Below are 21,319 nucleotides of genomic sequence, written 5' to 3'. Positions count from 1 at the left end.
TGAGGGCCTTCTCAGTTGCACCCAACCAGTGGAACACCCTCCCGTCAGATGACTTTTAGAAGACATCTGAAGGTAGCCGTGGATAGGGAAGTGTTTAATGTTTGATTATTTTACTGTGGCTTTATAATTTGTTGGAAGCCGCCCAGAGTGGCTGGTGCAACCCAGCCACATGGGCAGCATATAAATGTTGCCGCTGCAAGTCAGCTGAGACAGAGCCATAGCTCAGTGGTAGAGCATCTGCTTTACTTGCAGAAGGTCCCAGGTTCAAGTTAGGGCAGGCAGAGATCCCTGCCTGAAATCCCAGGCAGTTGCTGCCAGCCAGTGTTGACAATACTGAGCTAGATGAACTATTGGCCTGACTCAGTACAAAACAGCTTCCTACGTCCCTAATTATATTTGCCATTCCAGGCCTGTTTATCCAAGCAGGATAACTCTCTGGATGGCCATAGATTCAGCTTAAATAAAGCTCCAAAGGCGTAACCCTAATCATTTCAAAAACTTAGGCCTAACACTGCCCTCTTAATGAAAGGATGTATCTTAACTGGAGGAGGGAAAAGAGAGGAAGCAGTGGGAGGTTAGCACATGCAACAGACATTTAAAGAGGCACCACAATTTGGTCCCAAAATGTTTGTATCCAAAAGAAACAGAACTGGCACAAAATAATTAAGCCAGATGCATATATATATAAGATAAGCTGGTTCTGCTTTCAACTGCTAAAAGGTTGCTAAAATATAGAATTTCTTGCAGCCTTCTACTTCAGAACACATTCCTCAGATTATTATCTTTCAACAAGCATACCAAAGTCTTTATCCCAGTTAGTATCTGTCCTGGATTGGAATTGTTTTGCTGTATGCGGCAGTTTTAAACTGTTTTTATAATTATAATTATAATTATAATTGTTGTTGTTTAAACTGTGTTTATATGCAGTTGTTTTATCTGTTATGTTATACACACACACACAACCCCATCACATATAGAAAGATACAGAGAGAATGGGGGAATATGAATTGCTTCAAGAGAGCAATCTGAAATTGTAATAAAATAATCTTCCCAGATGGTGACGTGTTTGACAATTGTCAGCAATCCCTGCACACCTTCTCCAGCCCCTCCTATAACTTGATACTGTACTTAAAACATGACACTCGTCCAAGACAACAGGAGTCCCCTGTCTTCAAAACAACTGCAGAACACCCCCCATATACGGGCATTAAATAACTGTTTTACAGGCATTAAGTAACTCTATTTTGCAATATTCAGCTTTTGTGGGCTAACAGCTCTCTACATCAACCTTTGCCAACCTGGGGCATTCCATGTTTTTCGAATACAACTTCCATTATCCTCAACCAGCGCAACTCTCAATGTCTCCCCAGTTCCAAAGACAGAAACTAACAGGAAGAGCTTGCTCAACCCCGGCAACAAAGTGAAGAAGCTTTACTTTCTAGTAATTCCCCAAGTAGAAGTATTTGATTTTTCAAAATACCGTATTTTTTGCTCTATAAGACTCACTTTTTCCCTCCTAAAAAGTAAGGGGAAATGTGTGCGCGTCTTATGGAGCTAATGCAGGCTGTGCAGCTATCCCAGAAGCTAGAACAGCAAGAGGGATCACTGCTTTCACTGCGCAATGACCCCTCTTGCTGTTCTGGATTCTGAGATTCAGAATATATTTTTTTCTTGTTTTCCTCCTCCAAAAACTAGGTCGTCTTGTGGTCTGGTGCGTCTTATAGAGCGAAAAATACGGTAACCATTTCTGAAGCCACCATTGAAAATAAATTGTGAGGAAAGAGAAGGAAGTCAGGAAGAGATCCCAAAAGATCCTGAATTAAAAAGGGGGATAGAAGTATGGCTAGCAGCTCACCATCACCAGTTATGGGTAGGAATCCAAAACCACACTCTGATCATGCATAAATGGACACATTCAGGAAGCACATCATTCAGTAGCACTTCGCGACTTTCCTCCCAAGTTCTTGTGCACACAAGACAGAACACAGGAAGTGGTTTTAAATCAAGTCAAGCCATTGGTCAATCTAGCTCAGTATTGTCTCCATCAGTGGTGAGGAACCTATGGCCCTCTGGATGTTGTTGGGACTACAACTTCCATCATCCCTGATCTTGGCCATGCTGCCTGGGGCTGATGGGAACGAGGTGTTCAACATCATCTTGAAAGCTACTGGCTTACATTGACTGGAACCAAGCTCTCCAGGCCAGGGTTTCAGGAAGGGGCTTTGCTCAACTCTATCTGGAGATGCCAACAACTGGACCTGGAACTTCTGCATGTAAGGAATGTGCTCAGGTATTGAACTACAGTGCTTCCCCTGCAACATAGCAACACATACACACGCACACACACAAGTGGAAGAGGGAAGAAGTTGCAAGAAGACTAAACAAACTCTTTCCTGGTAAGCATTGTTGAAAAACACACCTCCATTTTTCTTCTTTCTCCACTTTCAATCATGTTCTTCATAAGACTTCTTTATGCTTTTACTTTTAAAAAAAGGCGTACACCTGAAAATGGGAAGTATGAATGCTAGCCACCTTAGTCATTGCCAAACCTGGATGTGTTGCCCCACATGTCCCAAATGCCCCTTACTCTTCCAATAGCCTTCCTCTTTTTATTCACTGAACCCCTTTGCTTTGACACATGGACCCTTCTCAAGACCCACTTCTTTGTTAAAGTTTTTCCTAGCTTGAAGGTCAACTTCTAGTTAGCATCTTAGCTCCTTCCTGCACTGCTGAGCTCCCTCTAACCCATGTGGTCAATTCTCCATGCATCCATGACCTTTCACCTCACAGCACCTTGTCACTGCACACTGCCAGAGGCACAGGGCAGAGGTATCGGCCAGTATGTTAGCTCTGCCTATCAGTATTTTTAATATCACTACTACCACCACCACACCAGGTCCCAGGGAGGGGTTTCCACAATCTAAAGTTAAAACAGTTAAAATGAATTACAGTCACAGGACTAGATGCTGGACATTCTCAGCCCCCTCTCACATTTCTGCCAGAGTTAGAAACATGACTCTATCCAAAGTCACAAGGCTAGAAAATTGCTCTAGCAGGACAAGAGAGATTCTGCACGTGATCAGGAGCAGGCACGCCATGGACTTGCTGGCATGTGCCTATACCTTGGATACAGGTGGGGCTGGGTGAATCTTTTAACCACGAATTTAATCAGCAGCCATAGTTATAACCCTTAAGAGAGAGAAGGATGGGCATCAATGTGGGGTGGGAATCAGGAAGCTTCGTAAACTCTAACTTGTGCAGGTGTGGGTTGAGAATGACACCCAATGGTCAAGGGGTCAGGATGCCCCCTTCCCTAAATTAGCAGAAGGAAAAGGTACTGGTTGTGCATAGCTTCCATACACTTGAATTTATATGCCCCAGACACCTTTTCCTTGGTGGGTGAGAGTTTTACAGCAGCGTACCTTTGGATCCTGATAGCATTTAAGTTAACAGCAGCATCTGTTCCACTTGGCAAGTAGTCCAGTGGCCAGGAAGGAAGCGAAACACTCACACACTTTGCTTGTAATACAGCATTCAAAAAGAGAGGCCAGGGGAAAACTGTAACAAGACTGGGGTTTTAGTGACCGCCTTGACATTTTTTTTTGCAAACTGGAGGATTTCAAAACAGAGGGCAAAAGCTCCAGGTCTGTGTTTCGTTCACCTGTTTCTCATTCTGGGATTTGCTCTCCCTGCTCCTACGCCGAGAATGTTTTGCTTTTACTGGAAAGGCATCTGCCTTTGCCAAGCGTAGAGCAAAAGCCCCATGCGATAGCTTTGTTCATTACTCAGCATGGACTTTGAACAGTTGCCACTCCCTGCGCAAGCAAGTTCCTTGTTCGTGAAGAATGCAAAGGACACCATACACCCTTACAGGCAGGCATAGTCCCTTTCCAAAGGCGGCCCGAGTTTCTTCCACCCCCCTCCCCTCCGCCAGCTAGACTTTTGCAACAAAGCTTGGGCTGGCTGCACTTAGGGCGCGTCCCTCACCAATTAGAACTGGCCCAGGGCAGAAAGGCAGAGCTTCACCCCCAACATGTGTCACACACACAAGACTGGTTTAACTAGTTGATTTGATCTCACTTCAAGAGACTCACCTGGCTCCCTATCCCTACACACAGCCGCCCCCTGCAACCCCTCCAGGGATGTAGATTACATGCCTAACTAATCAGGACTCTAGTGTCCCAGGCTTATACTCACCATTGCCTCACCTGGCCATATAAGGGGAAAGCTGAGCAGCTCCAGGAGAGGCAGATAGGAAAGCAGTGATAAGGGTGTGGAAAGGAAGGGCAGACTTTGGAGGCCCCTCAAGAGAATGAGCGGAAGACATGAGATCAAGCGGGAGGGAAGGGAGCAAATCCATCTACTCAAGGCTCCGACATGCCTCAAGGACAGTTCGAAACACAATTCCATAATGAGGATAAATACATTTTATGCATGGGAAAGCAGCAGTTAAACAAAGGGGGGGGCCTAGCTTTAGGATTAGCTGAGTGTGGGGCATAAACAGAGATCAAATGAGAGATCAAAACTCTAAGACCTATAGAATCATAGAGTTGGGACCACAGGAGTCACCTAGTCCAACCAACCCCATGCAGTGTAGGTATATTTTACCCAACGTGGGGCTCAAACCGACAACCCCCTTGTGGTTTCAGTGCGGATCCATGTCTGTAACAGGAGCTGGCTCCTTTCCCTTTTCTGGAAGTTCAAGTTGACTTGGGGAAAATGTACAAAACCAGCTACAACACAGTTTTTGGGATGGGCTGCAGAAGCAGAAGAGTCCAACTCCATGAAGCAACAGCGAAGCACACACCAAGAAACATGAGCCCTGGCCTGCTCAGACCAAGGTTACACCCCACATCTGACAGGAAGGGAGCAGCAGTTCTGAGGTGGAGGGAGGAGGGGAGGGAGTATGGAGCATACACACAACAGGAAAGGAAATGGTGCCGAGTCGGCAGCAGAACAGAGGGAAGGGATTGTTCCAGTGGTATGCCAGCAATCTGACTGCAGGGCAGCTGTCCTTCTGGGCAGTCAAAGGAGGGTTTTGTGCGTCCCTGTTTGAGGGTTGCCTCACTGGTAAACGCCATGAATCTATGAACTAGAAAGATGTAGGAAAAGTGAGGTGTCCGCTCCCCATTTCTGAACAGCTTGTATCCACAGTCCCAGATAGCCAAGAATAGCGGTACCACCCACATTCCATCTGTGTTCAACAGGTAAGTTACAGAGGACCACTGTCAACATGCACCAGTGTGGAATGACTAGTCATGGGCTAGCTGCTAGCAGGATAACTGGCTAAGAGGCTGCAATGAGGAGGCATGGAGACTACAGACAGGTCACAATTAAGACAGCACAATAACTCTTGAGGCCCCCAAGATCACACATTTTGGAGCCAGCCAAGCAACACCTGCCCATCTAATTAGTGAAGTCAGGACATTAGTACTATGGGTGGATCCACAAGGACTGATCCCGGGGGTAAAGGGAAAAGTGCACACAAACATAGCACCAGAGACCACCCATTTCTGGTGACAAAGCAGCATAAGAACAGAAGCACGCAATGGGAGCATGCTGGACCAGCCCTATGGCCCATCTAGTCCAGCATCTTGTTCTCACAGTGGCCAGTCAGATGCCCACATGCAAGCTGGACCTGAGCACACCACCACTCTGGCCACCTGTGATCCCTTGCCACTGGTATTCAGAGGCATAGTCCTTCTGACAATGGGGGCAGAACATAGCCATTGTGGCTGGTAGTCACTGCTAGTCTTATCCTCAATGGATTTGCCTCATCCATCCTCTTTTAAAGCCATCCACGCCAATGGCCACCACTGCCTCCTGTGGGAGCAGGTTCCATAATTTAACCATGTGCTGCATGAGGAAGTGTTTGCTTTGTTTCTGTCCTGAATCTTCCAACATTCAGCTTCATTGGATGTCCACAAGTTCTAGTGTTAATGCAGGGAGGTCTAGGCACCAAACTCATATGCCAGGTGTATGCCTCTTTCTCAGCAGGTTGGCTTTGTTCCCAGACTACTCACTGACAAAACCCTTAGTTGTTTTCCTGGCTCCCTTCACCTGCTCCATCCTTTCATTGCACTAGTGCTACAAACAACTTCATAATGTGTGTGTGTGCGCGCGCACATGGTCAAGATCAGCTCCTCTCTTTGCTGCTACTTTTCGTACAGACACATTTCTGACCTATCAAAGTTATACTAGTCTGCATTTCCAAATTATTTTCTGTCCGCCAATCACTTTTCCACAAAGGAAGATGAAAAGAGCTTAGAAATGAACCAGGAAGTTCCTTCTCCAGATAATGGGTGAATCATTCTAGACTTCTTTCTGCCTTGCTTTCCTAAATGTCAGTCACTGCTATGACATCATTCATTAGCAAAACACCACTTCAAAGGCAGGACCAGACAAGTTTCTTGCAAAGGGAATGGACAGTATAATGCTCTCACCTTTTGTCCAATATTTTGGATTATACAGGGGCTAGGGCATAAATAATAAAAATCAGGAAAGTTGGAAATTTGGGGTTATGGTTCATCATGGAGAGGAGGGAATGTACTCCCTCAAAGACACCGACGATCAGTGGATTAATTACGGTTCACAAAGTATACAGCCCCACAGCTGCTAAAACTATAGAAGATGCTTGCGCAAGTACAACTATTCATTGGGCCTTTGGGTACTTGTTAACTTGAAAAACCTAAACCAAGCACCACACTAGTCTAGTCATCAATGTAACTGTGGCTGATTGGGGAGTGGCATTTCTATACCTGAAGGTGGTACAGGAATGACTGCATATATCTGAGCTAGGAGTGCTTCACTGCTGCCTTAAATCAGATTATTACTAGTATTTATCAGCAGCACTGGTAGGATACATATCTGTGACAGATGCAGGCATCTACCAGAAGAACAAAGCGTTGTACACACTGGCTGTGTCCAACGTGTACTGGGAGCTCCCATAATTTAATTTACGTATACACAGCCACAGAAGAAACACACCAACCAAGATATCTCCTCTCATACAAGTTCTATTTTCCTCCCCCTAAGAGGGAGGGGACAGATCTATGGATGAGGCAGTCAGTCAGGAAGAATTCAACGCTCCCAGCCTCCAAGCACAGGAGCTTTGCAAGTTGGGAGTTGAAAAATCTTTCGCAACACAAAAGGCCACTTTTCCCCCTCTGTGGGAATTTGCAGCTGAGTTCTGGGGACAAAGGGATTTCACAGGCACATACACAGACATCTCCCTTCTCTACGCGCCCCCCCCCCCCCAACCACCACCTCCCCTCCAGCTTCCCCATTTCCTGTCACAGTAGCACCAGACCTCAGGCTCAGAAACAAACAAACACAGAGTACTGGATTCTGGGAAACGGGCCAGAGCATTCCAGGGCAGCCTGGCCACCAATCAGGAGCAAGAGCTCCCACTTTACCCAGCAGTGCTCCTTATCATGTTAGAGGAAAAACAACCCTTCCTGGCTCCCTCCTCCTTCCCCACCCCAACCCCCACCCACCCCGCCAAAGCCAAGGCAGGATTTGACTGAGGAGGCGGCCGCTTGGCTCGAAGGGGCTGAAGCTTCAAGGATGTAGGGGAGAATGTGGAAGAAGAGAGGGGGGAGGAGGAGAAGAACTGGTAATTACCAAGTTGGCCATTTTGCTACAAGAACGCCGCAACCAGCCATACGGCAACTCCTGGCTCAGCACTACCTATAAAAGCACAAAGCAACGTGGTGATAACATTCCACGTCGACAAACCAGTCACAAGATTCCCTGTACAATCACTTCGAGGCTCACATGCGTGATCCTCGGTGGGATCAAAACAGTCCCTTTGTTATAAAGGTACCTCAAAAACTCATTTGCAGGTGTTCCGTTCCAGCACTACTCTGCTTCAAAAAACATTCAGGGAGAAAAGCCAGCTAGTTTTCAATTACAGCCTTACGGCAAATAGAATCTTGGCGTTCTTCGAGATAAGGCCCTGCCTATCAGCTGCACAGGAGCAAAGTCCTCTGCAGACAGCAACATTCGCCAGGAGGAATCATAGCCTGCCCTGGATACTGTCTGCAGGAAGCAGCCCCTAGGGAGCGGTCCGATGGCCAACGCCCAGCTGACTAAATTTTGCATGCTTTTTTCATGCCGAGGAGGGAAAGGTAGCTAGCACACCTACCTAGGCTTTCTGCATTAACTTTGGAGATAAAGGCTTCTTTTCTTTCTCCTTATTTCACCTCAGCCAGAGGCTAGTATGGCCTAAGGCACAGAGCATCACAACACTATATGGAGAGTTTCTGCCAAAGCAGCCAGTACCAACTTTGCAGGAAACTCTGCATGTTTGAGATGGGAGCAGCTGCCGACTGTGCTCTTGGCACCCCCAGCGAAAGGCTGCCTGCCCTGGTGTCCCAGTTCCAGCTACAAAAGCAGCGTCTGAAACCCCAAAACTGCTATCCTCCCTGCACCTAGCACAACAGAAGATAATTCTTAGGCCAAATGCCTATGTACACAAGGGAGCTTAAAACAAACATATACTTATGCAGGCTGGCTGCCATGCCTCAAACTCTGCATCGCAAGCATGCTTTTACCCATGGGGCACAAGCACGAGCTCTCTCAGCAAACCTGACATTCAGCCCTTAAAGGACCAGCTGGCTGGTGCTTGAACAGAGCGACAACCAAGTGAAGAAAGGTGTTTGGTCTCAGGTGCCCAAATGTTTGCGGCTGCCTCAGAGAAATTCAAGATACATGGCATAGGTCCTTTTTCATAGCCCAGGAATGCAGCCCCACAATTTCCAGCAACAGCCAAGATGAAATTTTTTTGTGGAGGACCAGTGGCTACTAGCAACTGCAGCTATGATTACCTCCAGTGTCGGGGGGGGGGGGCAGGGTGCCTCTGAATACCATTTGCTGGGAATCACAGGTGGGGAAGAATGCTGTTGTGCCCAGGCCCTAACTGCAGGTTTCCCCACAGGCCTCCATCTGATTGGCCACTGTGAGAACAGGATGTTGGACTGGATAGGCCTTTGGTCTGACCCAGCAGGGCACTTGTGGAGTTGTGGAGGCTTGGTCTCAACCAAGGCACTGCATGAAGGAAATGCCTCCTTCAGTGCCCTGCAAATGGTTGCACTAGGAACTGTGTCATCAGCTGGCTAAGCTACATCTCAGGAAGGAAAGGAGACAATGAATGTTGACTGCAAAAATAAATCAAGCTGGTAACTGATCTGAAGATGTAAGCTACATTAAGGGACAGCTTAACTTTTGAGAAAACCCTTCCTGCAGGAGCCTGCATCTTTTCCATTCTGGAATTCCTCAGAGCTAATAATTTCTTCAGGCGTAATAGTTACACAGAAAGCCTTGAGAACTGCAACAATCTTGTCTAGAAATGTTGGGGGGGTGGCTATGCGGGATTCCAATAGTTCTGAGTTAGTCCTTTACTGTGCTGTTTGGAAAAAAGCTTTTAACAAATCTACACACAAAACCCTCACATCCTTTCAATGCTCTGTGCTCTGTCACCTGTTTCTCCCCAAATGTCAGTGCTTTGAAAGTCTCCATCTTGTATGATTGGGACTCTAAAGGAAAAAAGTAGAAAAAATAGATCATCATCAACCCAATTCTGATGGCAGAATGTGAGTTTCCTTGTCTCAGAACCCGGTGCCCCCTAAAAATACACATGGTTAACATGTGCATGCCACAATGAGATACCGAATCCATCTTCTTGGAAATTTCAGCTTTCAATTAAAAAAAAAGCACAGAAGCAAGCTTCTGACCCTTAATAGTTGTAGAGGTAAGTGTGAAAGCATGGGGGGGGCGCTTTGTGAAAGCTTGCAAAACAAGACTGTTGTTGACCAGGATTTCCAGTGACTGGAGGAAGGGTTTTCCGGGTCCCCCGTAGACTTTGCACTAGCCATTGTATTCACCTTTTCCTCACAGGACTTGGATTGTTAAAACAAGCTCCATGCCTAGGCAGAATACACAGCCCTAACAGGGATGTTTGAGTCATCTTCTCCTTTCTTTATTTCACAAGCCCCACCTTGTAACGTCCCTATTCTCATAGACTGGATCACTGTGAGAGAGCAACATAAGCTGATGCTCTTTACCAGGTCTGACTATTTGCCCATCAAGCCTAATACTGGTACACTATTGCGGACAGCAGCTCTTCAGCATCTTGGGCAGAGATGCCTTCCATCACCTGCTACCTGATCTTTTAACTAAACTGGAGGTGCGTGTGCCAGGGTAGGGCATACCCCTATCATGAAGGTGCTACATTATGTCCTGGGGTGATCAAACACACACAGAATTCAGTATAACTCAGGCCCCAACCAACCCACAGAGCAAAACTCAAAAAGCCCCTGTGTCATAGCCCACGTGGTCCAGGCCATTTCCTCTTTCTCCAACCTGTATGCAAGATCAAAGCAATGTACAACAGCGTGCAAACAACCTGGTAAGTTTGGCTAGCAAACAGGAAGAGTGTGGGCACAGATCTGGAATAACAAGTGCTGCAGGTCTATTCTTTTGGTACATGCCACACGGCTGCACAAGAGCAGGATCAAATGTTGCATGACGCCAAACTGCTGTGGGTGTGGGCTCTGGGCAATTTCATATTCAGGCACTCAAAACTGTTAGCTAGGGTAGATATGATCTGCAGCACTGCCCCTGTTACTGCCATCATCCCACTCTGTTGTTGTTGTTGCTGTTGTTGACAAAAGTCTTGCAGACACGGCGCTCTCTCTCCCAAAGGAAAAAAAAGAGGCTGGCCTTTGCAGTAACACCTACACACAACTACTAATAGAAGCATCCAATTCTCAGGACAGAAATCCTTTCTTTCCTCTGTGGGGGGCACAGGACAAAGAGACGCATTACCTTCCACCTAGCAGGCACTGAACAATTTTAGGGAATAAAAATGTAATCTCACTATATAGCACGGCCACTCTTCACAAGCTTTAAGTATTTGATTTAATTCTGTTCTCAGGCTTTGATGGGAGGCCTCCTGTGGGGTGGGGGCAGGGGGGGCAATTTCACTTTTCTAGGTCAGAAAAATCTGGCTATTTATTAAATCTGAAGGATCAAGCTAGAGGACATGTCACCGATGCAAGACACACATTTCACAGGAATCCCCCTGCCTAGCAGATTAAGTCACTCAGTCCTCAGTTCACTACAGAACTAGGTGTTCATTACGGCACTGGTGATGTTTTGGAGACATATCCGTTGCAGCATTTTGAGCAGGAGAAAGGATTATGCATCCCTTGAATCCCTCATATATACACACACAACACCCTGTGTTTTCCACTCAGCTACATCTGCATCCCACTGCAAATTTTGCATACTAGTCTTGGCCCAACCCAGATACACAAAGCCCAGCAAGATAGAAAACTAGCTACAGTTGAAATTAGGTGGCTTAAAACTAAAGAGACATAGAGCTACTCATTTAGTTGGTGGGGAAGTGGGAGGAAACATCAACGTCATGCAAAAAGCTTTCAAAGCAAGCCCTTTTGTTGTTCAGGCAGAAAGGAAGGAAGCAAACAAGGATTTCCTGGTCAGACAGGAAATGACATTGTGTTTAGAAACTTGCAGGAAAGAGAAGGCAAGTTTGCCTAGTGAACACTAAATTTTGCCTTGCCTGAAAGGAGCAACGGTGCAGGACAATAATTCTGAAGGAGCACGGCACTGACACCCAGACTTATTCCCCCAAGGATTCCTAATCTATGCTTTTCTTTTACAGCTGTGGAGCAGTTGCCTCCTTTAACAACTCCAGACTCACTCATACTCTCTGTTCCTCCTGCCAACCAGGGACACAAAGCTGAGCATTTACCTCCTAATGTTCCCTCTTTAAACATATTCATTTTACCTCCTCCCCACACCTCACTAGCTAAACACCAGAATGTTGTCACTCACACCTAGACCACAGGCACACCTATTAAGTTACTCCTTGACTTGAGCACATTAAACCTCAATCCTACTACCTGGCAAGTGACAGACGCTATATATGGCGATATGCCTTCCTCAGATAGGAACCTTTAGTGCATTGGTGTCCCAAACAGTGAGAACATTTTCGGAACTCCCCTCCTATAGATGACTCAGATGTATAATACCTAGAAGCTGCTTATGACATTATGAGAAATCAGCTGTGTTATTTTCACAGCTACTACAGATAACAGTTGTGAGTTAGCCAGGCACCCTCTCATACCCAGACACATTACTCAATGCGGAAGAAATCTGATGTGGCATTTCCTGTGTGCCAATGACTGATAGGCCCACTCAAGGAGGGCATCAGAAAGTAAAGGGCAATGACAACCAGCACAGTGGGTCCCACACATTTTTCCCCACAGATCACCTGAAAATTGCTAAAGGTCCTGGCAGACCACTTCTATTATTATTATTATTATTATTATTATTATTATTATTATTATTATGCCTGTTGCAGCAATTGTAAAGCTCACAGTGCTGTACAATTTTCAAAACTATTTTTATCCCTTACATTGTATTTTATTGTATTACAAGTTCAGTTCCATAGAATTGAAATGGTAAGTGCTCTTCACGGAACCATGCTGCTGGCTAGATGAATGAAGCTTGTGGGCCAGTTTGGGAACCCCTGGACAAGCAGACATAGGAGGGGGAAAATCAAAGGAGATGGGTAGAAAACAGATTATCAAAGCAAATCATTTCAACTCTTCTGGACGGGAGTGGCTCAAACAAGACATTCAGGCCAACTAGAAGCAAGTAGCACAGGCTTCTCCGTCACCTAGACAAAACCAGCTTGCTTGATTCGTAAGCAAGGCAGTGGCAGCAGTGCATGCAACAACATGTTCAGAAAAAATGTATGTACTACTCTAGAGGGCAGGGAAAGGGGCGTGCCGATTAACATGCAGACAGGACTGTGCCAAATTGCCCTTCCATTAAAGGAGGCTGGTTTCAACCATGGGAGGAGTAGGGGGTTGCTGATTTGAAAATATTTCCAAGGCCTGCAACTCACTAATGTTGCAATACGGCTGGTCTCCGGGTATATTAAGCAAGAGTTCCCCCCCGGCAGGAATTTGGAAGGGTGGGAGGGGAGTGGAATGGGGGTAGGGAAGCAAGAGACCCTATTCAGTTTAGCTTGCTAGTCACTGTAAAAATCCTGTATGTAAAAGAAGACAGACACCTCCCGCCCCCCCAAAGGTAATGGTATCAACTTTTGCCCTCTTCATGGTAAATGACAGTAATCTCTATAAAGAAGATGGGCACAATCATGTTTTCTGCCACCTTGGTTCTTGGGCTGTTTCACCCATTATAGGTCAGCAAACCCAGCTTTGCCACCTGACAGGAAGCTGCTGCCAACCCTGGTGCTCCACTCAGCCTTTCTGTACTTTCCAGATGTGTGTATTGCACACGTTATATTTTTATGCATGAATCGGCTCTTAATCCGTATGTCGTGGGGTCAGAACCAAACCTTAAAAGTCTATGACAACATTGGAATCCAACCAGTCACAAAGGATTAGCCATCGGCCAATCAAACACAGCATCAGAAAGCATAGCACGGCATATTTCACAGCAGGAGTGGCCCACCAGTTGCAAAACCACAACTCTCATCATCCCCAACCATTGGCTATGCTGACTGGGGTTGATGGGAATCCAAGAACATCTGAAGGGCCACAGGCTCTGCCCCCGTGTTCTACAGGTTGTTAGGACTTTTGTCTTTACTTGTGGAGAATGCAGCAGCAGCAGAACTGTCTGGCAAGCCACACTCTGTGTTTGGCTGTGTTTGGAGATTGTGGGTGCTGGCAGTAGCTGTAAGTTGAAGAACTGCAGAAGGGTGTGTCACGAGGACTTGCTTCTACTTAGCCACAAGAACAGCCAAGGCTGCAGCTAAGAGAAAAGCCAGGAGACTGGCTTTCTAATGGCAATATACACCATCAGCAGAATCATCCCGGTGTTACAAAGTCAGTTTGAGCGAGTCTGTTTCCATAACATCACATGCACCTTCCCTACATTTGCCCTGAAACTAGGTTTCAGGAAAATCAGGAGGGAGAACTAATGGTCTCGCTGTCAGTAGTGGTTTGTTCCTCCCAGCATCACCATTCCACTTGTCTTGTCTCCCCAGACCTGTCTCAGAGTTCCAGCTATAAGAAGTGAAGCCAGAAGGCAGCACTTACAAGTCCATACTGGGAATACAATATCCACAAGACCCCCACTGTCCTCTGTTCCCCACCCAGAATGTCCAAAGTCCAAGTCAACTACATGGATGAGCTAAAGTCTCACTTGAGAATGACAGATGAGAGATTTTGCAACGGAACTAACATGTGCCAGCCTGTCAGAATATGTTGCAGAGCAGGATAAATAGGTAAAAATAAAATTTCAAAAATCTTCAAGTGTGCTTTTACAAAAGAGATAAGTATGCAATTCTTAACTACAGGTTGGGCTGATAAAAGGTATTTCTTATGCATTTTATGGCCATCCCCATTTCTCACATAGCCAAAGAGCTAACGGGGATGTGGAGACAGCAGAAGTGTATCTCAAGGAACATGCAAGTTACAATTTTGACCAGACGGAGAAGGGGGACATAAGACACCCAAGGAATAAATAAATGGAAGTTAAGGATAACAAGGCATGAATGCAAACAGGCTCTCTTCCGTAATTCACCCGATGCTTTCTGAATGTCCTGCCCACTTTCTTCTTCTTATTTCTTGTGGTTGCATACAGCCCACAAAATAGGAAACACTACTAGAGGGTAAAGCCACCATGGTTTGTACTTCCCTAAGCCAGACAGCTGTGGCTCATGCTTTGATGACTCAGGTAATGGCAACCACCAGATCTATTCTGCAAGCTCCCCTCCTGTCACTAAACCCAGAATAGCTCTAAAAGCAACTCAGAAGCCCCTTGATTAGCCAACACCCCAGCAAGTCCTACTTCATCATGGAGGAATGTGCAAGCATCACTGGTATTGTCACCATCCCTTAATGACCTCCTTGACATTATAGGATTTCAGCTCCAGATCTCCAGTTTTAGTATACAGATATCCAGATAAGACTAACAGCAGTCGGTGGGTGTACTTATAAGAAGCAAAGGCTTTCCAAATTCTTTTGAATCTGAAGACCATTCATTAACTACCATCTTTCATCAGGCAGAACACTTATGAATAAAACCACCACTCTACATCACTTAACCTTCCCTTCTACCTAAAGTAGAACCTAGCAGAGGATGATCTCCCAACCAAACATTCTTACAAGCTATTAAGACAAACTTAGTTTTGAGCTATGTGGAAGCAACTGCTTCAATTGCAAAATCCTATGGCAAGAACAAAGACAGCCAAGTTCACACAGTTCATGTTACAGAATCATGAACCATTCACTCCATTCTCCCTGTTTGCCAGTCCAACCCACCCTCCTACTACTACCCACTGCTCCTGCTGGCAACAATATCACAGTAACTCATTAAACCTATCTGGCCTTCCAACTACTGATATCAGCAGCTGCACAGATAACACTGTTCAATTCATGTGGGGGAGAAGCCATTTTAACCTGCAGACTTTCAATACACTCTCCTTTTCCATTTACAGACAGTTTGCAAGTCATTTTATCAAAGGGACACTTGCATTCCACATGTATAAATAATTAGCTTGGCAAATTTCAGGTTCAAGGACGAGTATAAAAATAAGTAGAAGTCCACCCAGGCCCTTTGCCAGCATTTCAGAAACAACAAACATCATTGTGGATGAGATCTTTCTACCATGCAACTAGCCGCACACCCAAAACTCAGCAGCTGCAAGATTTCCAAGCTTGCCACTTCCTCACTTAAGCCCACTTCAAGATTTAAGCAAATGAAAAACTGCAGAAGCCATCCCAGCCAGGTCTGCCACTTCTCAAAAAGGAAAGTTAGGAGCCCTATATGCAGATATAAATATAGAATATCCCCATCTAGAGCCAATATGAGGAGAGGAACCAAGTGTGGTATGGCAAGTTCCGCTGCTATTGCCTGTTCCTGTTCAACCCTGTCCCCCACTTTACCACTGAGCTGTCAAGACACATTTGTTCTGCCTTGCATCACTGTCCTCTCTCAAATTTTCAACCTTGCTTGCTAAGCACAGAAGCCTGTCCCCAGCCCATTCCAGATTACTATAGGCTTGATGAGAGTAACACAAGGTGTGCAAAACCAGTAGTGCAGCTAAAATCCAAGATGCACAAGGCTGATGCTCCTTTTATCAGGGATGGGGAACCAGTGACCCTTCAAATGTTGATGGGACTCAAGATTCCCACCAGACCCAGCCAGACCAGCAAATGCTCGGGGATGTTGGAAATTGTACTCCAGCAATAACTGGAAGGTCACAGATTCCCCACAATCTCCAGACTGTGGCCCTTTATGGCAGCACCATGTTTATCATGCTGCATCCCACCCTTTCTCAAAGGAGCTCTAGATGGCACATATGGGGTTTTTCAATTTTATAATAACAGCCCTGCAAGGTATCTCAAGCAGAGATTAAGCATGCAGTTCTTGACTACAGATATAGCTAACAGATGACACTTCTTATGAATTTTATAACCAGGGGACCTTTTGGCTAAGTAACACAGAACTACCTTATTCACATGCAACACTGTCCACTAGAATATAGTCCTAAAAAGTTCCTTAGCTCAGGAAGTTAAGGTTTATTATGACCTTCTCTTAAGGTGGGAGCTGCAGCTGCCTTTCTACCATCGACTTACTGCTGGCCTTTGAGAAACCATGCTTCTCTTTAAAATGGAGGTGAGGGAAATTCCCCTCAGCATGTGCTCAGCCTAGCACACTGCCCCACCCCAGAGTGCAAGCAAGCAGTCTGCAACTCAGGTACCAGAGTGCTGAACTTTGCTTCCTCAAAAGGCAGCCATGAGCTTTACAGAGTACTCATATGTGTTTACGCGCTACTTTTCTGAAAGGGTTTCATGTTCTCACCAAGTCATCCACTAGGCTGGCCAGAAACATTTTTGGACTCAGTCCATACAGGTGCAGAAAAGGAGTCAATGAGTTTTCAATGGTTCATAGTCTATTTACTCCATTCAGGTGGAGCTTAGGTGACACCCCACCACCCGCCAAATTGTCCATCCCCACCACCCCAAAGGAACCACCGCAAAAAGCATGAGGGCTAAGCTATATAGGATCCATCTCCATTGCCACGAGAAACCTTTACTAGTCTGTTCACAAGCTTCTCCCTCCCAAAGCCTGGACTATAAAAAAGATCAGTGGCTGCTCACCTCTCCAGGAAATGTATATTCAGCCCAAGTGGTACTACCACAAAGCAAAAGGGGAAGAGAGATAGTGGCAAGAGCCCCATAACTACCAGTCCTTTGATATTAAGGCATTTCTCTGTAGATCTCAAGGGAGGCAGGGAGAGTGCCTGCACTCTGCCAATCCCATACTTCCTTTGTACTGGAGGACAGGACAATCTCTTCTTCACTGCACGCATTTGTTCCCACTGGCAGAAAGCCAGGATTTCTAACATTTTAGATATATATGATTGTGTTATATGGAGACTTCTGAACTCACAAGCTGCCCTGTCTTGTTTTGTTAGACCCAAACACAGAAAGCCCCTCCCTGCTCCTTTTTGAAGTGTCTTTGTGTTCGGGCCTCACAGAGAGTGAGCTTTCTTAAGGGCTTGGTGGCCAAGGCAGGTTACTACTGTACTGCAATTCCACTGGCTTCTCTACCTCAGAGGACCTGGACAAGTAACAGCAGAAGAAACAAAATGGCACAGAATGGACAGTACAGGAACTCAACCAACTCGACAGCTGCATTGTGAACTGCTCCTCCTTTTGCTATTCTATCCACTCAGCAAAATACGGGTACGGTGGTCTGTGAAAACTGCTTTTGGATGTTAGCATCTTTGTCTGGGATCCACATCCTCCACAAGATCCAGAATCCAGAGCATGCTTTCCCCAGGAGTCCCCCTTTGAACTCCTGTCTTGAATAATAAGAAATCCAAAATATAATCACAAGTTCTATGGGGGGGCAGGTATTCACACATCCCCGATCAGCGGACTTTTCTAGACTTAGTAGAGGCACATATCTGCCCAAAATTCAACAATGGGAGAGGACAGTAGGAAAAACAAGAGAGGGGATGGATGAAAGAATCAGAGACGGGATAAATGTGGGAGCAAATGCAGTTAAGTTTCTTACAAAGATTTCAGGGTACAGCTAACCAAGATCCTGAATGCCGCCGGTACTTCTGACTGGTGGGAGACCCATCCTACTGAAATTTAAGGCTAAGCATCAGCTGGTTTCATGAGCATTCCTGCTTTTAAAGAGACACCCCCAAATATTTTAACGATTTAGGGAATTAGTAGTAAAAAAAAAAAGTTCGCAAGTCGCCAGAAAGCTAGCCGACGAAAAGCCTTCAGCGTTTTTGAAAAATCTCAACCCTTTAAAACAAAGGCAAGGTTGCTTAGACCAGTAGATAAAAATCCAGTTACCTCTCAATGCCCGATTGGAAAAGGCCCACTCCCCGCTCCCTGAAAGGCGGAGGCTAGCAGCCCCTACTTTAAAAAAAGAAAAAACGAAGGAGGACTTTTGCGTCCTTCTACCCGAAGAGTCGAGTTCCGAGCGGCTCACTAGGGAGTCCGTTTCGAAGCAGCCTTTGGAGAACAAGAGAAAGAGGCCCCCACCCAAACGCACCTGGGGAGAAGCAAAATGGGATCCACCCAGCCCGGTGCCTTTCGGAGCGCGTTTGACACGGGAGCCGCGAGGGAGAGCGACGCGCGCGGCCCAACTCCTCTCTCTCTCCTCTCTTCCGAAGCGGCACCTTGGGAAACCGGGGGAGGGAAACCTCCTTCCCCAGGAACTCCCCTCACATTCCTCTCCTTCAGTCGCCACAAAAAAGGGAGGGGGAGGAGAAAGGGGGGAGCCAGCAGCCCTCCAATGCACACCACCTTCCACACAACACAAAAGTTTTTCTCCAAGGGAGGGAGGGGAGAGGTGCTTTTATTGTAATGCACCGCCTTACCTTTGTCTTTTTTGCCCCCCGCACTCTCCCCTTCGGGAATCGCGCAGCCCCTCTCTCGAATGCTAACTAAGCAAGTTTTACTTCTTCCCTTCTTACAGGTTTTTGTTTTTTTTTAAAGAGGCGTGTGGCGGGGAGGGGGGGCTGGAGAGAAGAGGCAGGCTTTTCTTTCCTCGCGTCCGTGAGAGTCGCCGCCGACCCAAGTGCTCCTCAGTTTCCTCCTCTGATCATTCAGCTTGACAACTTCGTGTAGAGACTGCACGGGACCAGACGCCTTTTTGTCCCGCTGCAAATGCAAGGCAGAGGGCGTGCGGGAGGGGGAAATAATAAAAAAAAGCGTGCCGCTTCCTAACAAAAGCACTAAAGACTCCAAGAATAAAATCTCAAAGGGAGCTTTTATATATATATAAAAACACCAGCAGCAGCGCGCGCACACACAAAAGGCGACGAAAAAAAAACCGAGGAGCGCTGCAGCGATCTCCTGCTCCTCCTCCTTTTCCTGCGGGACCTTTTCTCTCGCTTTTTCTTTCGCCCTCCCCCCCTCGCTCAGCTCCAACACCTAAAATGGAAGTTGCACCCAGCCGACGGCAAAGGAGGCTGGGTGGTGACAAACTGTACGCTCCAGCCCAGCCCCTTTTTCCCTAAGTGATGTCAGCTTCTGCACGGCTCCAATGGGAGGCAGGCATCAATCAGGGAGCCGAGGCTATCCAATAGGAAACTCCATTGTAGAATTTCTTTTTTTGAAAAAAAAAAGAGAGAGGAGAGGAGATACAGACAAAAAAAAAGGGGGGAACCGCATAAGAAGGGAAAACAAGGAAATATTGCTTAAAATAATAAACAAAGCCAGGTTTCCATTAAAAGAGACAGGCACGCTCTCCATCCCTTTACATTGCGAGGATGCGCTCACATTGCTATTCAACATGCAAAACTTCCGCCGGTGGCAATGGAGGAAGATTCCCGGGACCGAAGTCAATTTTTAATTATTTGCGTTTCCTGTCTTCGGCGAGCTTTCGCAGCGCCTTTACACTTCGGTCCTAGGCGTGCTTACTCGGAAGTAATTCCGATGAATTCACCAGGATTTGATCGCTAGGAAGCATCGCCACTGAATTGTAGCCCCCTCTCGTGAGCCTATACGCTTACAGAGGCGGCGATCCCACCGGAGTTCGACGGGACTTGTTTCCTTGTACTGTAAAGTGCGCCTAGGACTGCAGCCTTATTTGTTCTTGTGGGCGCTTTCCTTGCACTTTGCATGCGAGCGCTCCGTCTCCGGAAGGGAGGAGACGGGCACTACCTATAACAAAAGGAATGCAGTTTCCAATCCTACCTTGGTTATATTAGGACTCCTTTGAAACACACATGGCCAGATAATCAAGTCTTACTTGGGAGCATTGTTAATTGACATCAACTGACAGAAATTTACTCTCGTTTCCCCCCCCCGTCCCTTTTTCTGTAGTAAATCAGCTTCTTTGTCTCTTTTATTGGCCTGTGTTTGGAATTTACACAATACAATGCGTGCTTTGATTTCTTTTTTATTGTGTCTCCAATACAGTACTGCCGTCCTAAACATGCGTGCAGCTTGGTTCTGTGCCGGCTAACTCAAAAATCAATCCCACTAAATTTAATCATAAGGCAAGATAGAAATGCTTGGAGTAATTCACAGAACTGCACTCCTGTTGGGAAAGATTCTGCTGAAATTAATGGGATTACTGCTGCTGAGTAAGGATGGACTGGAACATTTTGCAAGGTGCAATAGCAGAAGAAACAGACATGTCATTATAAATGTTGTTATAGTCTCTTCAACATCACTGAAAATCATATGCTGGTCATAAGTATGTAAACTGCCTTGAAACTCTCAGTCATTTCTCCTTTTTACAAATGAGATGACATCTGATGAGATCCAAAGGCTCTTTTACAGTATTGATGGTTTGCTGCTGGTCCACCTCATCTGCCATTTTTCAAAGCCGCATTATAAATGTAATAATTACAGTCAAGACTGAAAATTAGGCTGCACACTGGGACTTCTGAATAAATATATTTAGCATTACACTGTTATATGTCAATTATACACATCAGGTCTAAGAAAAAAAAAATTGGTTGAGGGCTTCATTCCTTCTCCAGGCCGTATTCTGGCAGTGGGCATAGCCCAGGATGAAGTTCTCAATTATCCAATCCAGAAGAAAGGCTACCCTGTTTCAGTCTCTACTATGGCAAACTTAGATTAGAATACTTATTTTATGCAGGTCAACTCAGAAGTTAGCAATACTAGGTTTGATAAGGTTGCTCTCAAATAATATGAAAATATATTTATAATAGGTCAATACAGCTACTATTCCAGAAAACAAGTGAAATTAATTCCTTTCTGATTTTAAGTTGCCATACAGAAATAGAATCAAACATCTATGTATGAAGCTA

The 21,319-nt window shown here is 45.9% G+C and overlaps 1 protein-coding gene and 1 long non-coding RNA gene across 27 annotated transcripts in view; one reads left to right on the top strand and one right to left on the bottom strand.

Annotated features, from left to right (window-relative positions):
* Window positions 1-19,518, bottom strand: part of CTNND1 (catenin delta 1) — a 56,551-nt gene extending 37,033 nt beyond the window's left edge. For 4 of the 26 annotated variants that reach the window (XM_083415967.1, XM_083415987.1, XM_083415992.1 and 1 more), the window contains exon 1: window positions 18,911-19,495. The gene's annotated coding sequence lies outside the window, so the exon portion shown is untranslated. Of the gene's footprint in view, window positions 1-18,380; window positions 18,530-18,582; window positions 18,763-18,910 lie in introns of those variants that run through there. The other 22 variants (XM_083415990.1, XM_083415972.1, XM_083415973.1 and 19 more) reach the window with 17 other exon arrangements.
* Window positions 1,670-19,019, top strand: LOC310665770. The gene is made up of 2 exons (XR_014505647.1): window positions 1,670-13,028; window positions 13,123-19,019. It is a non-coding gene; the product is annotated as an uncharacterized lncRNA (long non-coding RNA).
* Window positions 19,519-21,319: the final 1,801 nt, after the last annotated feature.

Source organism: Podarcis tiliguerta, assembly GCF_965153285.1.
Source record: "Podarcis tiliguerta genome assembly, chromosome: 1".
NCBI classification, from domain to species: Eukaryota; Metazoa; Chordata; class Lepidosauria; order Squamata; family Lacertidae; genus Podarcis; species Podarcis tiliguerta.
This window is presented reverse-complemented; position numbering and strand designations above follow the sequence as displayed.